Source organism: Salmo salar, chromosome 18 (assembly GCF_965601325.2).
Source record: "Salmo salar chromosome 18, fSalSal1, whole genome shotgun sequence".
NCBI classification, from domain to species: domain Eukaryota; kingdom Metazoa; phylum Chordata; class Actinopteri; order Salmoniformes; family Salmonidae; genus Salmo; species Salmo salar.
The window spans coordinates 1,909,319-1,936,631 of NC_138308.1; the positions used below are offsets into that span (position 1 = coordinate 1,909,319).

General features: G+C 37.7%; 14 non-coding genes across 14 annotated transcripts; all 14 read right to left on the reverse strand.

The window, feature by feature from the left end:
• Positions 1-308: 308 nt before the first annotated feature.
• trnat-cgu (transfer RNA threonine (anticodon CGU)) lies at positions 309-380 on the reverse strand. The gene has a single exon. It is a non-coding gene; the product is annotated as a tRNA-Thr (tRNA).
• A 467-nt stretch (positions 381-847) lies between these two features.
• trnaa-cgc (transfer RNA alanine (anticodon CGC)) lies at positions 848-919 on the reverse strand. Its single transcript has one exon. It is a non-coding gene; the product is annotated as a tRNA-Ala (tRNA).
• A 1,142-nt stretch (positions 920-2,061) lies between these two features.
• On the reverse strand, positions 2,062-2,133 carry trnat-ugu (transfer RNA threonine (anticodon UGU)). The gene has a single exon. It is a non-coding gene; the product is annotated as a tRNA-Thr (tRNA).
• A 467-nt stretch (positions 2,134-2,600) lies between these two features.
• Positions 2,601-2,672, reverse strand: trnaa-cgc (transfer RNA alanine (anticodon CGC)). The gene has a single exon. It is a non-coding gene; the product is annotated as a tRNA-Ala (tRNA).
• Positions 2,673-4,691: 2,019 nt separating this feature from the next.
• On the reverse strand, positions 4,692-4,764 carry trnav-aac (transfer RNA valine (anticodon AAC)). The gene has a single exon. It is a non-coding gene; the product is annotated as a tRNA-Val (tRNA).
• A 347-nt stretch (positions 4,765-5,111) lies between these two features.
• On the reverse strand, positions 5,112-5,184 carry trnav-cac (transfer RNA valine (anticodon CAC)). Its single transcript has one exon. It is a non-coding gene; the product is annotated as a tRNA-Val (tRNA).
• A 6,044-nt stretch (positions 5,185-11,228) lies between these two features.
• On the reverse strand, positions 11,229-11,301 carry trnav-uac (transfer RNA valine (anticodon UAC)). Its single transcript has one exon. It is a non-coding gene; the product is annotated as a tRNA-Val (tRNA).
• A 775-nt stretch (positions 11,302-12,076) lies between these two features.
• trnai-aau (transfer RNA isoleucine (anticodon AAU)) lies at positions 12,077-12,149 on the reverse strand. The gene has a single exon. It is a non-coding gene; the product is annotated as a tRNA-Ile (tRNA).
• A 141-nt stretch (positions 12,150-12,290) lies between these two features.
• Positions 12,291-12,363, reverse strand: trnav-uac (transfer RNA valine (anticodon UAC)). The gene has a single exon. It is a non-coding gene; the product is annotated as a tRNA-Val (tRNA).
• A 569-nt stretch (positions 12,364-12,932) lies between these two features.
• trnav-uac (transfer RNA valine (anticodon UAC)) lies at positions 12,933-13,005 on the reverse strand. Its single transcript has one exon. It is a non-coding gene; the product is annotated as a tRNA-Val (tRNA).
• Positions 13,006-13,146: 141 nt separating this feature from the next.
• Positions 13,147-13,219, reverse strand: trnai-aau (transfer RNA isoleucine (anticodon AAU)). The gene has a single exon. It is a non-coding gene; the product is annotated as a tRNA-Ile (tRNA).
• Positions 13,220-14,621: 1,402 nt separating this feature from the next.
• trnai-aau (transfer RNA isoleucine (anticodon AAU)) lies at positions 14,622-14,694 on the reverse strand. The gene has a single exon. It is a non-coding gene; the product is annotated as a tRNA-Ile (tRNA).
• A 2,007-nt stretch (positions 14,695-16,701) lies between these two features.
• trnav-uac (transfer RNA valine (anticodon UAC)) lies at positions 16,702-16,774 on the reverse strand. The gene has a single exon. It is a non-coding gene; the product is annotated as a tRNA-Val (tRNA).
• Positions 16,775-23,020: 6,246 nt separating this feature from the next.
• trnav-uac (transfer RNA valine (anticodon UAC)) lies at positions 23,021-23,093 on the reverse strand. The gene has a single exon. It is a non-coding gene; the product is annotated as a tRNA-Val (tRNA).
• Between the last annotated feature and the right edge of the window lie 4,220 nt (positions 23,094-27,313).

Consider the following 27,313-nt stretch of genomic DNA (forward strand, 5'->3'; position numbering starts at 1 on the left):
TGTCCAGGCTGAGTACAGCCAGTGAAAAACGCTCCGCCAGACATCATCTGGGATCTCCCGGCCCGGGGATAATTCCAGCGGCACCGCCCACCTCCCAAAGCACCATTTTACCTTAATTATACCAATGGTTGAAAACATCCAGGACTAAAAGACAGATCAGATGGGGAGTAACTCCTAGGTTGAACTTTCCACTTCCGTTGACAAACAGACCTTGAAAAGACTCACCTAATCTAACCTTAACCCTCTAGTCGGCCATCGCTACCTATTTTTGAAAAGCACAGGTCCATGATATCAGATGTCGTTCATTAAGGCACAGACGGGATTTGAACCCATGATCTTCGGTTTACGAGACCAACGCCTTACCACTCGGCCACCATGCCACTCTACGTTCTGAATTATATATCAACATTCAGGAAAGTAGTAGTTGTGTAAATGTGAATTTGGCACACAAATAAACTCAGTGGAGAATCTTGGGATTGAACCGAGGAGCTCATACATATTTTGCATGCACTCCCCCTCTGAGCTTCCATCCCATTTCATTTGCAGATAAAATGCAATATCAATACAATGTACTTTTAAAATACACCACTCCATTGAAACTACAAGGAAATGATAGCAGCAATTCTTAAACCAGGTACAGACTGGGATCGAACCCATAAACTTCAGTTTTTGAAAATGACGCCATAAAAGATGGCAATCATGCCACTTCTGTTCTATAATTGTACGAACAGGGATTGAAGGGATGTTCTTCAGATTACAAAACCAAATTATTTAGCACATCTCTGTTTCCTGCTTAGAATTCCAACATTCTGTAAAGTAGGAGTTGGGTCAATGCAATAATTTTAAATGGAGAAGCTGGGGATTGAACCCAGGACCTCATACATGCAAAGCATGCGCTCTACCACTGAGCTACATCCCCGTTCTGGGAGAGAGAATAAATGTTTCTTATTTTATTTTATTTTACCTTTATTTAACCAGGTAAACTAGTGGAGAACAAGTTCTCATTGAGAACTGCGACCTGGCCAAGATAAAGCAAAGCAGTGCGACACAAACAACAACACAGAGTTACAAATGGAATAAACAAGCGTACAGTCAATAACACAATAGAAAAAAAGAAAGTCTATATACAATGTTTGTGCAAATGGCGTGAGGAGGTAAGGCAATAAATAGGCCATAGTAGCGAAGTAATTACAATTTAGCAAATTAACACTGGAGTGATAGATGAGCAGATGATGATGTGCAAGTAGAAATACTGGTGTGCAAAAGAGCAGAAAGTAAATAAAAACAATATGGGGATGAGGTAGGTAGATTGGGTGGGCTATTTACAGATGGCCTATATACAGCTGCAGCGATCGGTTAGCTGCTCAGATAGCTGATGTTTAAAGTTAGTAAGGGAAATATAAGTGTCCAGCTTCAGCGATTTTTGCAATTCTTTCCAGTCATTGGCGGCAGAGAACTGGAAGGAAAGGTGGCCAAAGGAGGTGTTGGCTTTGAGGATGACCAGTGAGATATACCTGCTGGAGCGCGTGCTACGGGTGGGTGTTGTTATTGTGACCAGTGAGCTGAGATAAGACGAAGCTTTACCTAGCATAGACTTATAGATGACCTGGAGCCAGTGGGTCTGGTGACGAATAGGTAGCGAGGGCCTGCCGACTAGACCATACAGGTCGCAGTGGTCATATCAATACAATTTACCTTTTCTTTACACTGTTCTAATGAAAGTACATTTACATAATATCAGCTATCTTCCATAAACGTCGAACAAGGATTGAACCCATGTGCTTCAGTTTACAGAAACAGATGATTTAGCATATCTATTTCCTTCTTAGAATGTCAACATTCTGGAAAGTGGGAGTTGTGCAAAAGCTAATTTAACAAGTAAATACAGTCAACAGAGAAGTTGGGGATTAACGTTGGACCGCATACATGTAAATTACTGGCTCTACCATAGAGATTCATCCCCTTACTATAATAACTGTGTTGCCATATTGACACAACTTGCTTTTTCTGCAAAGTCCTCCAATAAAAACACAGGTCCATGATATCAGATGTCTTTCATAAAGGCACGGATGGGATTTGAACCCATGATCTTCGGTTTACGAGACCGACGCCTTACCACTTGGCCACCATGCCACTCTACACTGTTAATGATATATCAACATTCTGGAAAGTAGTAGTTGTGTAAATGTGAATTTGGCACACAAATAAACTCAGTGGAGAATCTTGGGATTCAACCGAGGACCTCATCCATATTTTGCATGCACTCCCCCTCTGAGCTTCCATCCCATTTCATTTGCAGATAAAATGCAATATCAATACAATGTACTTTTTATATACACCACTCCATTGAAACTACAAGGAAATGATAGCAGCAATTCTTAAACCAGGTACAGACTGGGATCGAACCCATAAACTTCAGTTTTTGAAAATGACGCCATAAAAGATGGCAATCATGCCACTTCTGTTCTATAATTGTACGAACAGGGATTGAAGGAATGTTCTTCAGATTACAACACCAAATTATTTAGCACATCTCTGTTTCCTGCTTAGAATTACAACATTCTGTAAAGTAGGAGTTGGGTCAATGCAATAATTTTAAATGGAGATGCTGGGGATTGAACCCAGGACCTCATACATGCAAAGCATGCGCTCTACCACTGAGCTACATCCCCGTTCTGGGAAAAAAAAAAAAAAATCTTATTTTATTTCATTTCACCTTTATTTAACCAGGTAAACTAGTGGAGAACAAGTTCTCATTGAGAACTGCAACCTGGCCAAGATAAAGCAAAGCAGTGCGACACAAACAACAACATAGAGTTACAAATGGAATAAACAAGCGTACAGTCAATAACACAATAGAAAAAAAGAAAGTCTATATTCAGTGTGTGCAAATGGCATGAGGAGGTAAGGTAATAAATAGGCCATGGTAGTGAGGTAATTACAATTTAGCAAATTAACACTGGAGTGATAGATGAGCAGATGATGATGTGCAAGTAGAAATACTGGTGTGCAAAAGAGCAGAAAGTAAATAAAAACAATATGGGGATGAGGTAGGTAGATTGGGTGGGCTATTTACAGATGGCCTATGTACAGCTGCAGCGATCGGTTAGCTGCTCAGATAGCTGATGTTTAAAGTTAGTGAGGGAAATATAAATATAAGATATTCATGGCACATATTCGAATTTCCAAAATAATGCATTTATGAAAATAACTATTCTCTGTTTAAAGTACATGTGTCATAGGGGCGTGTGAAGCAAACGTGATAACCACTACACCACAGAAACTACTGCTACAATTAGCTGCAAGGAATAAACCGAATTTTAAAAATATTCATGGCACGTATTCGAATTTCCAAAATACAGAATTTATGAAAATAACAATTCTTTGTTGAAAGTACAGTACCTACTGCACGTTTCAAAGAGCTCTGTTTCCACCCGGTTTCAAACCGAGGACCTTTCGCGTGATAAGCTAACGTGATAACCACTACACTACAGAAACTGCTTCAACAATTAGCAGCAAGGAGTAAACCGAATTTAAAAATATTCATGGCACGTATTCGAATTTCCAAAATAAGGGAATAATGAAATTCTTTGTTAACACTATGGTACTTCTTGAATGTGTCAATGAGCGCTGTTTCCACCCCGTTTCGAACCGAGGAGCTTTCGCATGTTAAGCGAACGTGATAACCACTACACTACAGAAACTGCTGCTTGACTTTCTTGCAAGAAGTAAACCGAATTTTACAGATATTCATGGCACGTATTCGAATTTCCAAAATAAGGCATTTATGAAAATACCTATTCTCTGTTTAAAGTACTGTACATGTCAAAGAGCACTGTTTCTGCCCGTTTCAAACCGAGGACCTTTCGCGTGTGAAGCGAATGTGATAACCACTACACTACAGAAACTGCTGTATTACTTATCTGCAAGGAGTAAACCGAATTTTACAGATATTCATGGCACGTATTCGAATTTCCAAAATTAGGCATTTATGAAAATAACTATTCTCTGTTAATAGTACAGTACCTACTGCACATGTCAAAGAGCACTGTTTCCTCCCGGTTTCAAACTGAGGACCTTTCACGTTTAAAGCGAACGTGATAACCACTACACTACAGAAACTGCTGCTACATTTAGCTGCAAGGAGTAAACCGAATTTTACAGATATTCATGGCACGTATTCGAATTTCCAAAATACAGAATTCATGAAAATAACAATTCTTTGTTGAAAGTACAGTACCTACTGCACTTGTCAAAGAGCTCTGTTTCCGCCCGGTTTCGAACCGAGGACCTTTCGCGTGTTAAGCGATCGTGATAACCGCTACACTACAGAAACTGCTTTAACAATTATCTGCAAGGAGTAAACCGAATTTTACAGATATTCATGGCACGTGTTGAAATTTCCAAAATTAGGCATTTATGAAAATAACTATTCTCTGTTAATAGTACAGTACCTACTGCACATGTCAAAGAGCACTGTTTCCTCCCGGTTTCAAACTGAGGACCTTTCACGTGTAAAGCGAACGTGATAACCACTACACTACAGAAACTGCTGCTTGATTTTCCTGCAAGAAGTAAACCGAATTTTACAGATATTCAGGGCACGTATTCGAATTTCCAAAATACAGAATTTATGAAAATAACTATTCTTTGTTGAAAGTACAGTACCTACTGCACGTGTCAAAGAGCTCTGTTTCCGCCCGGTTTCGAACCGAGGACCTTTCGCGTGTTAAGCGAACGTGATAACCACTACACTACAGAAACTTCTTCAACAATTATCTGAAAGGAGTAAACCGAATTTTACAGATATTCATGGCACGTGTTCAAATTTCCAAAATTAGGCATTTATGAAAATAACTATTCTCTGTTAATAGTACAGTACCTACTGCACATGTCAAAGAGCACTGTTTCCTCCCGGTTTCAAACTGAGGACCTTTCGCGTGTAAAGCTAACGTGATAACCACTACACTACAGAAACTGCTGCTTGATTTTCCTGCAAGGAGTAAACCGAATTTTAAAAATATTCATGGCACGTATTCGAATTTCCAAAATAAAGAATTCATGAAATTTTCTGTTACCACTATGGTACTTCAGAATGTGTCAATGAGCGTTGTTTCAGCCCGGTTTCGAACCAGGGACCTTTCGCGTGTGAAGCGAACGTGATAACCACTACACCACAGAAACTACTGCTACAATTAGCTGCAAGGAGTAAACCGAATTTTAAAAATATTCATGGCACGTATTCGAATTTCCAAAATAAGAGAATAATGAAATTCTTTGTTAACACTATGGTACTTCTTGAATGTGTCAATGAGCGTTGTTTCCGCACGGTTTCGAACCAGGGACCTTTCGCATGTGAAGCGAACGTGATTTATTTTTTTATTTATTTTTTTTTATTATCAAAAATGTTTGTTTACAATATTTACAGTACAATCTACTGTTTACAGTACAATCCACAGAGAACAATACAGAAGACACTAGACTAACAGAGGCAGGTGAACAATTCACCCCCTATCAAATTATCAACAAAGAAAATATCAAAACAGTGCTTTCAAAAATTATAAGTGATACCTCCACTCTCCTCTCGTGAAATTAACCCACTCCCTTCAACAAAAGACTCATCAAAATGTTCCATCCCATAATTAAACAACATATCTATGTGTTTACTGAACAGTGCTATAAAGATACTCCACACCTGAACCCTCTTTCTGTCAAAAGAAACATAATTCCTCCTACAAAAAATAGCATACCTCACAAAACTCAAAACCATATTCAACAAACACACATTAGCACCCTCACATTTACCAGACACTCCAAATAACAAAAGTTCCTCCCACGCATACTTTTTCACGAAATCTCCCCCCCAGTTTCTACATAACATTTCCTTAACTTTACAAAAAAAATATTTTAAATCCTCACATTCTATAAACAAATGCATAAGAGTTTCCGGGAAACGTCCACATACGTCGCATTCCCTTTCTATCTCACAATTAATTTTCTTTAGCACCACCTTTGTAAATATTCTATTATGTCTTAGTTTGAAATCATTATTTTCACACTCCTTACTATTATATTTTACATTTAAATTTCCCCATATCTTTTTTTCATCCAATTCCGGAAAAACTACTTTCCAAAATTTCTCAGCAGCCGGCCTTCTACACACTTTTCCTACCATTATTCTATACAATCTTTTCACTGGTATACTAGATAAATGTACTTTCTTCTTACTGCTACCAATGAACAAATTAGGAAATACAAATAAATCTTCTCTTTCAACTTCACTATTTATTAAATCAACCCATGCTCTTGGTATACTATTCTTTATCTTGTCATACATATTATTCACTGTTCCCCTTCCCACCTCTTCATCCCATTCATTGATTATGTCAAAAATAGCTTCCCCAGGTAAAAACCCTGGAATTACCTCATAAGTATAATCTTTTATTTGCCGTAGACCTGCACTCATAAATACTTTATTATACAAAACTTTTTCTTTGTTCTTGATTTTCTCATTCAGAAATATAGGTTGATTCATAATCAGGTCAATATGTCCACATTCATAATATACATTAGGCAACAACTCTGCCCATGCATTTAGCACCTCTTTATAAAAATCTGGTACCTTTTCAAACATTGCCCTTTTAAGCCCCATCAATAAACCATTATCCTCACAACCACCACTCTCCTCTAAGTAGACTCTAAAGAAGTGTTTCCAGCCATAATCTTCACTGTCATACAAATATTTCTTTACTGTTTTTATCCTAATAGCTTTTCTTTTGACATCTAAATCTACAAGTTTTAAACCTCCATCCACATAGTCAGCAATCAATGTTTTCTGAGATATTCTCACTCCTTTACCATCCCATATAAAATTTGACACCACATTATTCAATTCATTTAGGACCCACTCCGGCATGTCCAGGACTCCCAAAACATACACAAATTTGGATAATACCAAAGCATTTGCAACAATTACTTTCCCTTGTAACTTTAGTTTTCTATTTTTCCAGAAATTCAACGTTAGCTTGACTTTATTAAGGATCCCAGTCCAAGTTATATCTTTTGCCTCTTTCTCCTTTACACCAATGTTTACTCCCAGCACTTTAATAAAATCCTTTGCGCTCTTGAATGGAATCTCACACCCGTTTACATTGATATCCCCAACAAACATTATTTCAGTCTTCTCTATATTAACTTTAGCACCCGATGCCTTGCCATATATATCTATGATCCCCATAATGCTTCCAATACTTTCTATATCCTTCACAGTACAAGTAGTGTCATCAGCGTACTGATGTACAACACTGACACCACCACCTGGGATTCCAACACCCCTTACTTCTTTATTACTATTTATCAATGTAGCTAACGGTTCTGTAGAAACACTGTACAGCAGAGCTGACAAAGGACAGCCCTGCCTTACTGACCTCTCCACAGGGAAAGTATCTGTTAACACTCCGTTACATTTAACACAACTTTTAGCCCCACTATACAACAGGTTGATCCAAGATACAAACTTTGGCCCAAACCCAAACCTCTCCAAAGTCTGTAATAAAAAGCTGTGCTCCACTCTATCGAAAGCTTTGTTAAAGTCCAAACTTAAAACTATACCACCTTCATTTTTCATTTGATTAACAACATCCCTAATTGTACAAATTACATCTGCAATATCTCTTCCAGGTATGCCGTAGGCTTGTGTTGATTCAATAATACTCCCAATCACCTTTTTCATCCTATTCGCTAACACTTTAGTCAGTATCTTATAATCCGAATTTAGAAGGCTAATAGGCCTATAATTTTCTAACTTTAATCTACTGCCCCTATTTTTGAATAAGATCGTTAACATTCCAGTTGACATAGACTCAGGGATTTCCTTATTCTCTTCCATATAATGAAACACCCTCACTAAAATGGGTGCCAAAATATCTACAAAGACTTTATAGAACTCATTTGTTAAACCATCCAAACCCGGACTTTTATTACCTTGCGTGCTAACAATTGCTTCCTTGATTTCCATAATCGAAATCTCTTCATCACACATCATTCTATCTGCCTGCGATACTTTGGCACTAATTGTATCCAACACTTTTACAACACACACTTTATCTACATCATTCTTTTTGTAAAGATTTCTGTAAAAGGTTTCAACTGTCTCTAAGATCCCAACAAAATCGTTTACCTTTACACCTCTTTCATCTTCCAACTCTACAATGTAACTCTTAGTTTGTTTTCTTTTTTCCAGACCCAAAAAAAAGGATGTACATTTCTCTCCCTCCAAAGCGTACTGTGCCCTGCTCCTAACAATAGCACCCAAACATTTATTTTTTTCATAACGACCCAGCTCTGCATGGATTTTCAAATAATTCACAACATCATAGTCTGGATCCGTATCAGCCTTTTCAAGTTCATGCAACATCCTATTCCTAAGCATTATTTCTTTCTGCTTATCTAAACGGTTATGATTTTTTGCGTACCTAATACTCCTATTTTTTACTTTTACTTTCACTTCCTCCCACCATAAACACACATTCTCTTTTAACAGTACATTAGACATTTCATCATTAATACATTCAACAATTTCATTTCTATATCCTTCCTCCTTTAACAGACTGGCATTTAAACACCAGACACCTCCCCCTCTCCTCTCCACACCAAAACCCATTTGAAATGACATTACTGCATGATCACTATATGCTGTAAAGGTATATGACACCTTCTTAACATTCTGCACCAATTCTTGTTTTGCTAGACATAAATCAATTCTGCTTTGTTTTAATTCCTTTAGAACCACCTGCCTTCTAGAGAATACTCTTCTGTTTGGATTTTCAGCCCTCCATATATCTACTAGATTCTCCTCATTCATAAGTTTCCATAATGCATTTCTAGAAGAGTCATATCTGAATTTAGCACAACTAGAGGCATCCATTCTACTACACCTCACATTAAAATCTCCTATCAGTATACAGTTTTCTGAGCACAGTGTTTTTAATTTGTGAAACATTTCTCTCCTTTCAGATTCAATGTTTGAAGCATAAACATTAATTAAACGAAAAACTACATTTTGAACTTCAAATTCAATTACAATAAGTCTGCCATCATTGTCAGCATATATTTCTTTTACATTTTGCACCACATCATTTTTTATCAAAATAGCCACACCACATGTTTTATCCCCTCCATGACTACAAAAAATTAAATCTGACCATTTACTCTTAATCTCCTGCATTTTGGAGTCTGTCCAATTGGTCTCTTGAAAACACAACATGTCTGCCTTAACAGACACTAATACCTGCTCAAATTTGCTCATGTTTCTCAAACTGTTACCATTTAGGGATGCGACTGTAATCATTATGAATGTGTGCAGAAGTATAATCAGAGCCAAACAAGTCCTTAAAAATCCTACTTTTTCGTTTTTCCAAAACACATCATCTCCCTGGTTTTCGACAATGACCTCTTATTTTTTACAAACAACTGAAGATCCTCACTATCTATTTCATCATCCGTCTCTTTATTTGGATTTTTTGGGGGGAGCGGCGGGGAAGCCTTTTGAAAAGTGCGCTTTAACAGTGCCCGTGACTTCAGTGGACCCAGCCCACTCTTTGGTGTAATTTTTACACAGGCTTAAAGCTGGCTCAGGCACCTGAGAAGCACCTTGCACCATCTCTACCTGTGTATGTCTTTCACCCATCATGTGCTGCTGTTCCACCTTGTCAGCAGCAGAGACTAAAACGGCGTCTCGTGCTTTGCCAGGAGACATTACAGGCTCTTCAAGCTTATCTGCCACTGTCTCTGGAGTCACACTCTCCATGTCACTCTCATCCTCCCTCTCCATAGGCACACTCCCCTCTTCCTCAGACGTGAGGTCCATTGTTTGCAAAAGTAAGTGATTTTCTCCCTTATTACAGCTACATCTAACTTTAGGTCTGTCACACATTTTGCACACATTTCCTATGTTCCGACATTCTCTGGCATAATGCCCTTGTTCACTACATTTGTGGCATGTGAATTCCGGACATTCCTTAAGTATGTGCCCCGGCTGAATACATAATCTACATACCTTCACTTGATTGTCGTGGATTACACGAAAATATTCAAATCCCTCGACAGTGTTAAATTTAGTAGAATATGGCAAGGATTGCACATTGTCTGTAAACTTTACCTTGCAAAATCTTGTCCCATCTACAATGTCCGTTCCTGGCCACATCCTCCTCTTGATTGGCGTGGTCGCCTTCACCTTCCAGCCTTTTAGTTTCTCTTCTATCTCCTCATCCGTAATGTATGCGGGCAAGTTCAAAAAGGACACCACCAGCTCATCGTTCCCTAGTTCTTTAGCCATGATTTGACAGTTCTTTATCTTTAGCCCGTCTATTAGTCTTTCTTTTCCATTTACATGAGACATTGTTACTTCATACTTATTCCCGTCTTTCATTCGACATCCCAGTATTGTTCCGCAAACTTCCTTTATTCCTCTCAGCAATTCCATCGTTGTTATTTTCCCTTCTCCACTTATTTCCACGTTCACCGTCAGTTCCTTCTCATATGTTCTTTTTTTCAGTTCTTCGTTTAACATTCTGATTTCACTGTTGTCCTTTCTCGTCGTCGTTTGTATTCTTGATGTCGAAGCCATGTTGTCCGTCCGGTTATTTTAAGCAATATCCCCCAAACAGCTCACGCTGATGGGGGACAATAGCAAAAACGTTTCACAGAAACTTCACTACAGTCACTCACAAACTTTCAAACTTATAAGTCAACTAGACCTCCAAAAAAAACGATATTCTCTCTCAAGCACTCAGACACCTGCTTCTCTTCCACTTCCTGAAACTCCAAAAAGGGGTGTGTGAAGCGGACGTGATAACCGCTACACTACAGAAACTACTGCTACAATTAGCTGCAAGGAGTAAACCGAATTTTACAGATATTCATGGCACGTGTTGAAATTTCCAATTTTAGGCATTTATGAAAATAACTATTCTCTTTTAAAAGTACTGTACCTACTGCACGTGTCAAAGAGCACTGTTTCCTCCCAGTTTCAAACTGAGGACCTTTCACGTGTAAAGAGAACGTGATAACCACTACACTACAGAAACTGCTGCTACATTTAGCTGCAAGAAGTAAACCGAATTTTACAGATATTCATGGCACGTGTTGAAATTTCCAATTTTAGGCATTTATGAAAATAACTATTCTCTTTTAAAAGTACTGTACCTACTGCACGTGTCAAAGAGCACTGTTTCCGCCCGGTTTCGAACCAGGGACCTTTCGCGTGTAAAGCGAACGCGATAACCACTACACTACAGAAACTGCTGCTACATTTAGCTGCAAGAAGTAAACCGAATTTTACAGATATTCAGGGCACGTATTCGAATTTCCAAAATACAGAATTTATGAAAATAACAATTCTTTGTTGAAAGTACAGTACCTACTGCACGTGTCAAAGAGCTCTGTTTCCGCCCGGGTTCGAACCGAGGACCTTTCGGGTGTTACGCCAACGTGATAACCACTACACTACAGAAACTTCTTCAACAATTATCTGCAAGGAGTAAACCGAATTTTACAGATATTCATGGCACGTGTTCAAATTTCCAAAATTAGGCATTTATGAAAATAACTATTGTCTGTTAATAGTACAGTACCTACTGCACATGTCAAAGAGCAGTGTTTCCACCCGGTTTCAAACTGAGGACCTTTCACGTGTAAAGCTAACGTGATAACCACTACACTACAGAAACTGCTGCTTGATTTTTCTGCAAGGAGTAAACCGAATTTTAAAAATATTCATGGCATGTATTCGAATTTCCAAAATAAAGAATGCATGAAATTTTCTGTTACCACTATGGTATTTCAGAATATGTCAATGAGCGTTGATTCCGCCCGGTTTCGAACCAGGGACCTTTCGCGTGTGAAGCAAACGAGATAACCACTACACCACAGAAACTACTGCTACAATTAGCTGCAAGGAGTAAACCGAATTTTAAAAATATTCATGGCACGTATTCGAATTTCCAAAATACAGAATTCATGAAAATAACAATTCTTTGTTGAAAGTACAGTACCTACTGCACGTGTCAATGAGCGTTGATTCCGCCCGGTTTCGAACCAGGGACCTTTCGCGTATTAAGCGAACGTGATAACCGCTACACTACAGAAACTGCTTCAACAATTACCTGCAAGGAGTAAACCGAATTTTACAGATATTCATGGCACGTGTTGAAATTTCCAAATTTAGGCATTTATGAAAATAACTATTCTCTTTTAAAAGTACTGTACCTACTGCACGTGTCAAAGAGCACTGTTTCCGCCCAGTTTTGAACCGAGGACCTTTCGCGTGTAAAGCGAATGTGATAACCACTACACCACAGAAACTACTGCTACAATTATCTGCAAGGAGTAAACCGAATTTTACAGATATTCATGGCACGTGTTCGAATTTCCAAAATTAGGCATTTATGAAAATAACTATTCTCTGTTAATAGTACAGTACCTACTGCACATGTCAAAGAGCACTGTTTCCTCCCGGTTTCAAACTGAGGACCTTTCACGTGTAAAGCGAACGTGATAACGGCTACACTACAGAAACTGCTGCTACATTTAGCTGCAAGGAGTAAACCGAATTTTACAGATATTCATGGCACGTATTCGAATTTCCAAAATACAGAATTCATGAAAATAACAATTCTTTGTTCAAAGTACAGTACCTACTGCACTTGTCAAAGAGCTCTGTTTCCGCCCGGTTTCGAACCGAGGACCTTTCGCGTGTTAAGCGAACGGGATAACCGCTACACTACAGAAACTGCTTCGACAGTTATCTGCAAGGAGTAAACCGAATTTTACAGATATTCATGGCACGTGTTGAAATTTCCAATTTTAGGCATTTATGAAAATAACTATTCTCTTTTAAAAGTACTGTACCTACTGCACGTGTCAACAAGCACTGTTTCCACCCGGTTTCGAACCGAGGACCTTTCGCGTGTAAAGCGAACGCGATAACCACTACACTACAGAAACTGCTGCTTGATTTTCCTGCAAGAAGTAAACCGAATTTTACAGATATTCAGGGCACGTATTCGAATTTCCAAAATACAGAATTTATGAAAATAACAATTCTTTGTTGAAAGTACAGTACCTACTGCACGTGTCAAAGAGCTCTGTTTCCGCCCGGGTTCGAACCGAGGACCTTTCGCGTATTAAGCAAACGTGATAACCACTACACTACAGAATCTTCTTCAACAATTATCTGCAAGGAGTAAACCGAATTTTACAGATATTCATGGCACGTGTTCAAATTTCCAAAATTAGGCATTTATGAAAATAACTATTGTCTGTTAATAGTACAGTACCTACTGCACATGTCAAAGAGCAGTGTTTCCTCCCGGTTTCAAACTGAGGACCTTTCACGTGTAAAGCTAACATGATAACCACTACACTACAGAAACTGCTGCTTGATTTTTCTGCAAGGAGTAAACCGAATTTTACAAATATTCATGGCACGTATTCGAATTTCCAAAATAAAGAATTCATGAAATTTTCTGTTACCACTATGGTACTTCAGAATGTGTCAATGAGCGTTTTTTCCACCCGGTTTCGAACCAGGGACCTTTCGCGTGTGAAGCAAACGTGATAACCACTACACCACAGAAACTACTGGTACAATTAGCTGCGAGGAGGAAACCGAATTTTACAGATATTCATGGCACGTATTCGAATTTCCAAAATACAGAATTCATGAAAATAACAATTCTTTGTTGAAAGTACAGTACCTACTGCACGTGTCAAAGAGCTCTGTTTCCGCCCGGTTTCGAACCGAGGACCTTTCGCGTGTTAAGCGAACGCGATAACCGCTACACTACAGAAACTGCTTCAACAATTATCTGCAAGGAGTAAACCGAATTTTACAGATATTCATGGCACGTGTTCAAATTTCCAAAATTAGGCATTTATGAAAATAACTATTCTCTGTTAATAGTACAGTACCTACTGCACATGTCAAAGAGCACTGTTTCCTCCCGGTTTCAAACTGAGGACATTTCACGTGTAAAGCTAACGTGATAACCACTACACTACAGAAACTGCTGCTTGATTTATCTGCAAGGAGTAAACCGAATTTTAAAAATATTCATGGCACGTATTCGAATTTCCAAAATAAAGAATTCATGAAATTTTCTGTTACCACTATGGTACTTCAGAATGTGTCAATGAGCGTTGTTTCCGCCCAGGTTTCGAACAAGGGACCTTTCGCGTATGAAGCGAAAGTGATAACCACTACACCACAGAAACTACTGCTACAATTAGCTGCAAGGAGTAAACCGAATTTTAAAAATATTCATGGCACGTATTCGAATTTCCAAAATAAGAGAATAATGAAATTCTTTGTTAACACTATGGTACTTCTTGAATGTGTCGATGAGCGTTGTTTCGGCCTGGTTTCAAACCAGGGACCTTTCGCGTGTGAACAAATGTGATAACCACTACACTACAGAAACTGCTGCTACATTTAGCTGCGAGGAGTAAACCAAATTTTACAGATATTCATGGCACGTATTCGAATTTCCAGAATACAGAATTCATGAAAATAACAATTCTTTGTTGAAAGTACAGTACCTACTGCACGTGTCAATGAGCGTTGATTCCGCCCGGTTTCGAACCAGGGACCTTTCGCGTATTAAGCGAACATGATAACCGCTACACTACAGAAACTGCTTCAACAATTACCTGCAAGGAGTAAACCGAATTTTACAGATATTCATGGCACGTGTTCAAATTCCCAAAATTAGGCATTTATGAAAATAACTGTTCTCTGTTAATAGTACAATACCTACTGCACATGTCAAAGAGCACTGTTTCCTCCCTGTTTCAAACTGAGGACCTTTCACGTGTAAAGTGAACGTGATAACCACTACACTACAGAAACTGCTGCTACATTTAGCTACAATGAGTAAATCGAATTTTACAGATATTCATGGCACGTGTTGAAATTTCCAAATTTAGGCATTTATGAAAATAACTATTCTCTTTTAAAACTACTGTACCTACTGCACGTGTCAAAGAGCACTGTTTCCGCCCGGTTTCGAACCGAGGACCTTTCGCGTGTTAACCTGTTGGGTCTAGGGGGCAGCATTTGCACGTCTGGATAAAAAAAATGTACCCGATTTAATCTGGTTACTAATCCTACCCAGTAACTAGAATATGCATATACTTATTATATATGGATAGAAAACACTCTAAAGTTTCCAAAACTGTTTGAATGGTGTCTGTGAGTATAACAGAACTCATTTGGCAGGCAAAACCCTGAGACATTTTCTGACAGGAAGTGGATACCTGATGTGTTGTATTGACTTTAAAGCTATCCCATTGAAAAACACAGGGGTTTAGGAATATTTTGGCACTTCCTATTGCTTCCACTAGATGTCACCAGCCTTTACAAAGTGTTTTGAGTCTTCTGGAGGGAGATCTGACCGAACAAGAGCCATGGAACGGTGATGTCCCATTAGACACCTGGCGCGCTACTTCATGTTGGGTACCCTCGTTCCAATACGTTATAAAAGGCTATGCATTCGTCCACCTTGAATATTATTCATGTTCTGGTTAAAAAAGGCCCTAATGATTTATGCTATACAACGTTTGACATGTTTGAACGAACGGAAATATATTTTTTCCCCTCGTTCATGACGAGAAGTCCGGCTGGCTTACATCATGTGCTAACGAGACGGAGATTTTTGGACATAAATGATGAGCTTTTTTGAACAAAACTACATTCGTTATGGACCTGTGATACCTGGAAGTGACATCTGATGAAGAGAATCAAAGGTAATGGATTATTTACATAGTATTTTCGATTTTAGATCTCCCCAACATGACGTCTAGTCTGTATCGCAACGCGTATTTTTCTGGGCACAGTGCTCAGATTATTGCAAAGTGTGATTTCCCAGTAAGGTTATTTTTAAATCTGGCAAGTTGATTGCGTTCAAAAGATGTAAATCTATAATTCTTTAAATGACAATATAATATTTTACCAATGTTTTCTAATTTTAATTATTTAATTTGTGACGCTGACTTGACTGCCGGTTATTGGAGGGAAACGATTTCCTCAACATCAATGCCATAGTAAAACGCTGTTTTTGTATATAAATATGAACTTGATAGAACTAAAAATGCATGCATTGTCTAACATAATGTCCTAGGAGTGTCATCTGATGGAGATTGTAAAAGGTTAGTGTATCATTTTAGCTGGTTTTATGGTTTTGGTGACCCTGTCTTTGACTTGACAAAACATTACACACAACTCTTGTAAATGTACTGTCCTAACATACTCTAAATTTATGCTTTCGCCGTAAAACCTTTTTGAAATCGTAAAACGTGGTTAGATTAAGGAGATGTTTATCTTTCAAATGGTGTAACATAGTTGTATTTTTGAAAAATTTGAATTTTGACATTTATTTGGATTCAAATTTGCCGCTCTTGAAATGCACCTGCTGTTGATGGAGTGCACCACAGGTGGCACGCTAGCGTCCCACCTAGCCCCAAGAGGTTAAGCGAACGGGATAACCGCTACACTACAGAAACTGCTTCGACAATTATCTGCAAGGAGTAAACCGAATTTGACAGATATTCATGGCATGTGTTGAAATTTCCAAATTTAGGCATTTATGAAAATAACTATTCTCTTTTAAAATTACTGTACCTAATGCACGTGTCAAAGAGCACTGTTTCCGCCCGGTTTCGAACCGAGGACCTTTCGCGTGTAAAGCGAAAGTGATAACCACTACACTACAGAAACTGCTGCTTGGTTTTCCTGCAAGAAGTAAACTGAATTTTACAGATATTCAGGGCACGTATTCGAATTTCCAAAATACAGAATTTATGAAATAACAATTCTTTGTTGAAAGTACAGTACCTACTGCACGTGTCAAAGAGCTCTGTTTCCGCCGGGTTTCGAACCGAGGACCTTCCACGTGTTAAGCGAACGTGATTTTTTTTTATTTTTTTTTTTTTATTATCAAAAATGTTTGTTTACAATATTTACAGTACAATCTACTGTTTACAGTACAATCCACAGAGAACAATACAGAAGACACTAGACTAACAGAGGCAGGTGAACAATTCACCCCCTATCAAATTATCAAAACAGTGCTTTCAAAAATTATAAGTGATACCTCCACTCTCCTCTCGTGAAATTAACCCACTCCCTTCAACAAAAGACTCATCAAAATGTTCCATCCCATAATTAAACAACATATCTATGTGTTTACTGAACAGTGCTATAAAGATACTCCACACCTGAACCCTCTTTCTGTCAAAAGAAACATAATTCCTCCTACAAAAAATAGCATACCTCACAAAACTCAAAACCATATTCAACAAACACACATTAGCACCCTCACATTTACCAGACACTCCAAATAACAAAAGTTCCTCCCACGCATACTTTTTCACGAAATCTCCCCCCCAGTTTCTACATAACATTTCCTTAACTTTACAAAAAAATTATTTTAAATCCTCACATTCTAGAAACAAATGCATAAGAGTTTCCGGGAAACGTCCACATACGTCGCATTCCCTTTCTATCTCACAATTAATTTTCTTTAGCACCACCTTTGTAAATATTCTATTATGTCTTAGTTTGAAATCATTATTTTCACACTCCTTACTATTATATTTTACATTTAAATTTCCCCATATCTTTTTTTCATCCAATTCCGGAAAAACTACTTTCCAAAATTTCTCAGCAGCCGGCCTTCTACACACTTTTCCTACCATTATTCTATACAATCTTTTCACTGGTATACTAGATAAATGTACTTTCTTCTTACTGCTACCAATGAACAAATTAGGAAATACAAATAAATCTTTTCTTTCAACTTCACTATTTATTAAATCAACCCATGCTCTTGGTATACTATTCTTTATCTTGTCATACATATTATTCACTGTTCCCCTTCCCACCTCTTCATCCCATTCATTGATTATGTCAAAAATAGCTTCCCCAGGTAAAAACCCTGGAATTACCTCATATGTATAATCTTTTATTTGCCATAGACCTGCACTCATAAATACTTTATTATACAAAACTTTTTCTTTGTTCTTGATTTTCTCATTCAGAAATATAGGTTGATTCATAATCAGGTCAATATGTCCACATTCATAATATACATTAGGCAACAACTCTGCCCATGCATTTAGCACCTCTTTATAAAAATCTGGTACCTTTTCAAACATTGCCCTTTTAAGCCCCATCAATAAAGCATTATCCTCACAACCACCACTCTCCTCTAAGTAGACTCTAAAGAAGTGTTTCCAGCCATAATCTTCACTGTCATACAAATATTTCTTTACTGTTTTTATCCTAATAGCTTTTCTTTTGACATCTAAATCTACAAGTTTTAAACCTCCATCCACATAGTCAGCAATCAATGTTTTCTGAGATATTCTCACTCCTTTACCATCCCATATAAAATTTGTCACCACATTATTCAATTCATTTAGGACCCACTCCGGCATGTCGAGGACTCCCAAAACATACACAAATTTGGATAATACCAAAGCATTTGCAACAATTACTTTCCCTTGTAACTTTAGTTTTCTATTTTTCCAGAAATTCAACGTTAGCTTGACTTTATTAAGGATCCCAGTCCAAGTTATATCTTTTGCCTCTTTCTCCTTTACACCAATGTTTACTCCCAGCACTTTAATAAAATCCTTTGCGCTCTTGAATGGAATCTCACACCCGTTTACATTGATATCCCCAACAAACATTATTTCAGTCTTCTCTATATTAACTTTAGCACCCGATGCCTTGCCATATATATCTATGATCCCCATAATGCTTCCAATACTTTCTATATCCTTCACAGTACAAGTAGTGTCATCAGCGTACTGATGTACAACACTGACACCACCACCTGGGATTCCAACACCCCTTACTTCTTTATTACTATTTATCAATGTAGCTAACGGTTCTGTAGAAACACTGTACAGCAGAGCTGACAAAGGACAGCCCTGCCTTACTGACCTCTCCACAGGGAAAGTATCTGTTAACACTCCGTTACATTTAACACAACTTTTAGCCCCACTATACAACAGGTTGATCCAAGATACAAACTTTGGCCCAAACCCAAACCTCTCCAAAGTCTGTAATAAAAAGCTGTGCTCCACTCTATCGAAAGCTTTGTTAAAGTCCAAATTTAAAACTATACCACCTTCATTTTTCCTTTGATTAACAACATCCCTAATTGTACAAATTACATCTGAAATATCTCTTCCAGGTATGCCGTAGGCTTGTGTTGATTCAATAATACTCCCAATCACCTTTTTCATCCTATTCGCTAACACTTTAGTCAGTATCTTATAATCCGAATTTAGAAGGCTAATAGGCCTATAATTTTCTAACTTTAATCTACTGCCCCTATTTTTGAATAAGATCGTTAACATTCCAGTTGACATAGACTCAGGGATTTCCTTATTCTCTTCCATATAATGAAACACCCTCACTAAAATGGGTGCCAAAATATCTACAAAGACTTTATAGAACTCATTTGTTAAACCATCCAAACCCGGACTTTTATTACCTTGCGTGCTAACAATTGCTTCCTTGATTTCCATAATCGAAATCTCTTCATCACACATCATTCTATCTGCCTGCGATACTTTGGCACTAATTGTATCCAACACTTTTACAACACACACTTTATCTACATCATTCTTTTTGTAAAGATTTCTGTAAAAGGTTTCAACTGTCTCTAAGATCCCAACAAAATCGTTTACCTTTACACCTCTTTCATCTTCCAACTCTACAATGTAACTCTTAGTTTGTTTTCTTTTTTCCAGACCCAAAAAAAAGGATGTACATTTCTCTCCCTCCAAAGCGTACTGTGCCCTGCTCCTAACAATAGCACCCAAACATTTATTTTTTTCATAACGACCCAGCTCTGCATGGATTTTCAAATAATTCACAACATCATAGTCTGGATCCGTATCAGCCTTTTCAAGTTCATGCAACATCCTATTCCTAAGCATTATTTCTTTCTGCTTATCTAAACGGTTATGATTTTTTGCGTACCTAATACTCCTATTTTTTACTTTTACTTTCACTTCCTCCCACCATAAACACACATTCTCTTTTAACAGTACATTAGACATTTCATCATTAATACATTCAACAATTTCATTTCTATATCCTTCCTCCTTTAACAGACTGGCATTTAAACACCAGACACCTCCCCCTCTCCTCTCCACACCAAAACCCATTTGAAATGACATTACTGCATGATCACTATATGCTGTAAAGGTATATGACACCTTCTTAACATTCTGCACCAATTCTTGTTTTGCTAGACATAAATCAATTCTGCTTTGTTTTAATTCCTTTAGAACCACCTGCCTTCTAGAGAATACTCTTCTGTTTGGATTTTCAGCCCTCCATATATCTACTAGATTCTCCTCATTCATAAGTTTCCATAATGCATTTCTAGAAGAGTCATATCTGAATTTAGCACAACTAGAGGCATCCATTCTACTACACCTCACATTAAAATCTCCTATCAGTATACAGTTTTCTGAGCACAGTGTTTTTAATTTGTGAAACATTTCTCTCCTTTCAGATTCAATGTTTGAAGCATAAACATTAATTAAACGAAAAACTACATTTTGAACTTCAAATTCAATTACAATAAGTCTGCCATCATTGTCAGCATATATTTCTTTTACATTTTGCACCACATCATTTTTTATCAAAATAGCCACACCACATGTTTTATCCCCTCCATGACTACAAAAAATTAAATCTGACCATTTACTCTTAATCTCCTGCATTTTGGAGTCTGTCCAATTGGTCTCTTGAAAACACAACATGTCTGCCTTAACAGACACTAATACCTGCTCAAATTTGCTCATGTTTCTCAAACTGTTACCATTTAGGGATGCGACTGTAATCATTATGAATGTGTGCAGAAGTATAATCAGAGCCAAACAAGTCCTTAAAAATCCTACTTTTTCTTTTTTCCAAAACCCATCATCTCCCTGGTTTTCGACAATGACCTCTTATTTTTTACAAACAACTGAAGATCCTCACTATCTATTTCATCATCCGTCTCTTTATTTGGATTTTTGGGGGGATCGGCGGGGAAGCCTTTTGAAAAGTGCGCTTTAACAGTGCCCGTGACTTCAGTGGACCCAGCCCACTCTTTGGTGTAATTTTTACACAGGCTTAAAGCTGGCTCAGGCACCTGAGAAGCACCTTGCACCATCTCTACCTGTGTATGTCTTTCACCCATCATGTGCTGCTGTTCCACCTTGTCAGCAGCAGAGACTAAAACGGCGTCTCGTGCTTTGCCAGGAGACATTACAGGCTCTTCAAGCTTATCTGCCACTGTCTCTGGAGTCACACTCTCCATGTCACTCTCATCCTCCCTCTCCATAGGCACACTCCCCTCTTCCTCAGACGTGAGGTCCATTGTTTGCAAAAGTAAGTGATTTTCTCCCTTATTACAGCTACATCTAACTTTAGGTCTGTCACACATTTTGCACACATTTCCTATGTTCCGACATTCTCTGGCATAATGCCCTTGTTCACTACATTTGTGGCATGTGAATTCCGGACATTCCTTAAGTATGTGCCCCGGCTGAATACATAATCTACATACCTTCACTTGATTGTCGTGGATTACACGAAAATATTCAAATCCCTCGACAGTGTTAAATTTAGTAGAATATGGCAAGGATTGCACATTGTCTGTAAACTTTACCTTGCAAAATCTTGTCCCATCTACAATGTCCGTTCCTGGCCACATCCTCCTCTTGATTGGCGTGGTCGCCTTCACCTTCCAGCCTTTTAGTTTCTCTTCTATCTCCTCATCCGTAATGTATGCGGGCAAGTTCAAAAAGGACACCACCAGCTCATCGTTCCCTAGTTCTTTAGCCATGATTTGACAGTTCTTTATCTTTAGCCCGTCTATTAGTCTTTCTTTTCCATTTACATGAGACATTGTTACTTCATACTTATTCCCGTCTTTCATTCGACATCCCAGTATTGTTCCGCAAACTTCCTTTATTCCTCTCAGCAATTCCATCGTTGTTATTTTCCCTTCTCCACTTATTTCCACGTTCACCGTCAGTTCCTTCTCATATGTTCTTTTTTTCAGTTCTTCGTTTAACATTCTGATTTCACTGTTGTCCTTTCTCGTCGTCGTTTGTATTCTTGATGTCGAAGCCATGTTGTCCGTCCGGTTATTTTAAGCAATATCCCCCAAACAGCTCACGCTGATGGGGGACAATAGCAAAAACGTTTCACAGAAACTTCACTACAGTCACTCACAAACTTTCAAACTTATAAGTCAACTAGACCTCCAAAAAAAACGATATTCTCTCTCAAGCACTCAGACGCCTGCTTCTCTTCCACTTCCTGAAACTCCAAAAAGGGGCGTGTGAAGCAAACGTGATAACCACTAGACCACAGAAACTACTGCTACAATTAGCTGCGAGGAGTAAATCGAATTTTACAGATATTCATGGCACGTATTCGAATTTCCAAAATACAGAATTCATGAAAATAACAATTCTTTGTTGAAAGTACAGTACCTACTGCACGTGTCAAAGAGCTCTGTTTCCGCCCGGTTTCAAACCGAGGACCTTTCACGTGTTAAGCAAACGTGATAACCGCTACACTACAGAAACTGCTTCAACAATTATCTGCAAGGAGTAAACCGAATTTTACAGATATTCATGGCACGTGTTCAAATTTCCAAAATTAGGCATTTATGAAAATAACTATTCTCTGTTAATAGTACAGTACCTACTGCACATGTCAAAGAGCACTGTTTCCTCCCGGTTTCAAACTGAGGACCTTTCACGTGTAAAGCGAACGTGATAACCACTACACTACAGACACTGCTGCTACATTCAGCTGCAAGGAGTAAACCGAATTTTACAGATATTCATGGCACGTGTTGAAATTTCCAAATTTAGGCATTTATGAAAATAACTATTCTCTTTTAAAAGTACTGTACCTACTGCAGGTGTCAAAGAGCACTGTTTCCGCCCGGTTTCGAACCGAGGACCTTTCGCGTGTAAAGCGAACGTGATAACCACTACACTACAGAAACTTCTGCTTGATTTTCCTGCAAGAAGTAAACCGAATTTTACAGATATTCAGGGCACGTATTCGAATTTCCAAAATAAAGAATTCATGAAATTTTCTGTTACCACTACGGTAAATCACAATGTGTCAATGAGTGTTGTTTCCGCCCGGTTTCGAACCAGGGACCTTTCGCGTGTGAAGCAAACGTGATTTTTTTTTTTTTTTTTTTTTTATTATCAAAAATGTTTGTTTACAATATTTACAGTACAATCTACTGTTTACAGTACAATCCACAGAGAACAATACAGAAGACACTAGACTAACAGAGGCAGGTGAACAATTCACCCCCTATCAAATTATCAACAAAGAAAATATCAAAACAGTGCTTTCAAAAATTATAAGTGATACCTCCACTCTCCTCTCGTGAAATTAACCCACTCCCTTCAACAAAAGACTCATCAAAATGTTCCATCCCATAATTAAACAACATATCTATGTGTTTACTGAACAGTGCTATAAAGATACTCCACACCTGAACCCTCTTTCTGTCAAAAGAAACATAATTCCTCCTACAAAAAATAGCATACCTCACAAAACTCAAAACCATATTCAACAAACACACATTAGCACCCTCACATTTACCAGACACTCCAAATAACAAAAGTTCCTCCCACGCATACTTTTTCACGAAATCTCCCCCCCAGTTTCTACATAACATTTCCTTAACTTTACAAAAAAAATATTTTAAATCCTCACATTCTATAAACAAATGCATAAGAGTTTCCGGGAAACGTCCACATACGTCGCATTCCCTTTCTATCTCACAATTAATTTTCTTTAGCACCACCTTTGTAAATATTCTATTATGTCTTAGTTTGAAATCATTATTTTCACACTCCTTACTATTATATTTTACATTTAAATTTCCCCATATCTTTTTTTCATCCAATTCCGGAAAAACTACTTTCCAAAATTTCTCAGCCTTCTACACACTTTTCCTACCATTATTCTATACAATCTTTTCACTGGTATACTAGATAAATGTACTTTCTTCTTACTGCTACCAATGAACAAATTAGGAAATACAAATAAATCTTCTCTTTCAACTTCACTATTTATTAAATCAACCCATGCTCTTGGTATACTATTCTTTATCTTGTCATACATATTATTCACTGTTCCCCTTCCCACCTCTTCATCCCATTCATTGATTATGTCAAAAATAGCTTCCCCAGGTAAAAACCCTGGAATTACCTCATATGTATAATCTTTTATTTGCCGTAGACCTGCACTCATAAATACTTTATTATACAAAACTTTTTCTTTGTTCTTGATTTTCTCATTCAGAAATATAGGTTGATTCATAATCAGGTCAATATGTCCACATTCATAATATACATTAGGCAACAACTCTGCCCATGCATTTAGCACCTCTTTATAAAAATCTGGTACCTTTTCAAACATTGCCCTTTTAAGCCCCATCAATAAACCATTATCCTCACAACCACCACTCTCCTCTAAGTAGACTCTAAAGAAGTGTTTCCAGCCATAATCTTCACTGTCATACAAATATTTCTTTACTGTTTTTATCCTAATAGCTTTTCTTTTGACATCTAAATCTACAAGTTTTAAACCTCCATCCACATAGTCAGCAATCAATGTTTTCTGAGATATTCTCACTCCTTTACCATCCCAAATAAAATTTGACACCACATTATTCAATTCATTTAGGACCCACTCCGGCATGTCCAGGACTCCCAAAACATACACAAATTTGGATAATACCAAAGCATTTGCAACAATTACTTTCCCTTGTAACTTTAGTTTTCTATTTTTCCAGAAATTCAACGTTAGCTTGACTTTATTAAGTATCCCAGTCCAAGTTATATCTTTTGCCTCTTTCTCCTTTACACCAATGTTTACTCCCAGCACTTTAATAAAATCCTTTGCGCTCTTGAATGGAATCTCACACCCGTTTACATTGATATCCCCAACAAACATTATTTCAGTCTTCTCTATATTAACTTTAGCACCCGATGCCTTGCCATATATATCTATGATCCCCATAATGCTTCCAATACTTTCTATATCCTTCACAGTACAAGTAGTGTCATCAGCGTACTGATGTACAACACTGACACCACCACCTGGGATTCCAACACCCCTTACTTCTTTATTACTATTTATCAATGTAGCTAACGGTTCTGTAGAAACACTGTACAGCAGAGCTGACAAAGGACAGCCCTGCCTTACTGACCTCTCCACAGGGAAAGTATCTGTTAACACTCCGTTACATTTAACACAACTTTTAGCCCCACTATACAACAGGTTGATCCAAGATACAAACTTTGGCCCAAACCCAAACCTCTCCAAAGTCTGTAATAAAAAGCTGTGCTCCACTCTATCGAAAGCTTTGTTAAAGTCCAAACTTAAAACTATACCACCTTCATTTTTCATTTGATTAACAACATCCCTAATTGTACAAATTACATCTGCAATATCTCTTCCAGGTATGCCGTAGGCTTGTGTTGATTCAATAATACTCCCAATCACCTTTTTCATCCTATTCGCTAACACTTTAGTCAGTATCTTATAATCCGAATTTAGAAGGCTAATAGGCCTATAATTTTCTAACTTTAATCTACTGCCCCTATTTTTGAATAAGATCGTTAACATTCCAGTTGACATAGACTCAGGGATTTCCTTATTCTCTTCCATATAATGAAACACCCTCACTAAAATGGGTGCCAAAATATCTACAAAGACTTTATAGAACTCATTTGTTAAACCATCCAAACCCGGACTTTTATTACCTTGCGTGCTAACAATTGCTTCCTTGATTTCCATAATCGAAATCTCTTCATCACACATCATTCTATCTGCCTGCGATACTTTGGCACTAATTGTATCCAACACTTTTACAACACACACTTTATCTACATCATTCTTTTTGTAAAGATTTCTGTAAAAGGTTTCAACTGTCTCTAAGATCCCAACAAAATCGTTTACCTTTACACCTCTTTCATCTTCCAACTCTACAATGTAACTCTTAGTTTGTTTTCTTTTTTCCAGACCCAAAAAAAAGGATGTACATTTCTCTCCCTCCAAAGCGTACTGTGCCCTGCTCCTAACAATAGCACCCAAACATTTATTTTTTTCATAACGACCCAGCTCTGCATGGATTTTCAAATAATTCACAACATCATAGTCTGGATCCGTATCAGCCTTTTCAAGTTCATGCAACATCCTATTCCTAAGCATTATTTCTTTCTGCTTATCTAAACGGTTATGATTTTTTGCGTACCTAATACTCCTATTTTTTACTTTTACTTTCACTTCCTCCCACCATAAACACACATTCTCTTTTAACAGTACATTAGACATTTCATCATTAATACATTCAACAATTTCATTTCTATATCCTTCCTCCTTTAACAGACTGGCATTTAAACACCAGACACCTCCCCCTCTCCTCTCCACACCAAAACCCATTTGAAATGACATTACTGCATGATCACTATATGCTGTAAAGGTATATGACACCTTCTTAACATTCTGCACCAATTCTTGTTTTGCTAGACATAAATCAATTCTGCTTTGTTTTAATTCCTTTAGAACCACCTGCCTTCTAGAGAATACTCTTCTGTTTGGATTTTCAGCCCTCCATATATCTACTAGATTCTCCTCATTCATAAGTTTCCATAATGCATTTCTAGAAGAGTCATATCTGAATTTAGCACAACTAGAGGCATCCATTCTACTACACCTCACATTAAAATCTCCTATCAGTATACAGTTTTCTGAGCACAGTGTTTTTAATTTGTGAAACATTTCTCTCCTTTCAGATTCAATGTTTGAAGCATAAACATTAATTAAACGAAAAACTACATTTTGAACTTCAAATTCAATTACAATAAGTCTGCCATCATTGTCAGCATATATTTCTTTTACATTTTGCACCACATCATTTTTTATCAAAATAGCCACACCACATGTTTTATCCCCTCCATGACTACAAAAAATTAAATCTGACCATTTACTCTTAATCTCCTGCATTTTGGAGTCTGTCCAATTGGTCTCTTGAAAACACAACATGTCTGCCTTAACAGACACTAATACCTGCTCAAATTTGCTCATGTTTCTCAAACTGTTACCATTTAGGGATGCGACTGTAATCATTATGAATGTGTGCAGAAGTATAATCAGAGCCAAACAAGTCCTTAAAAATCCTACTTTTTCTTTTTT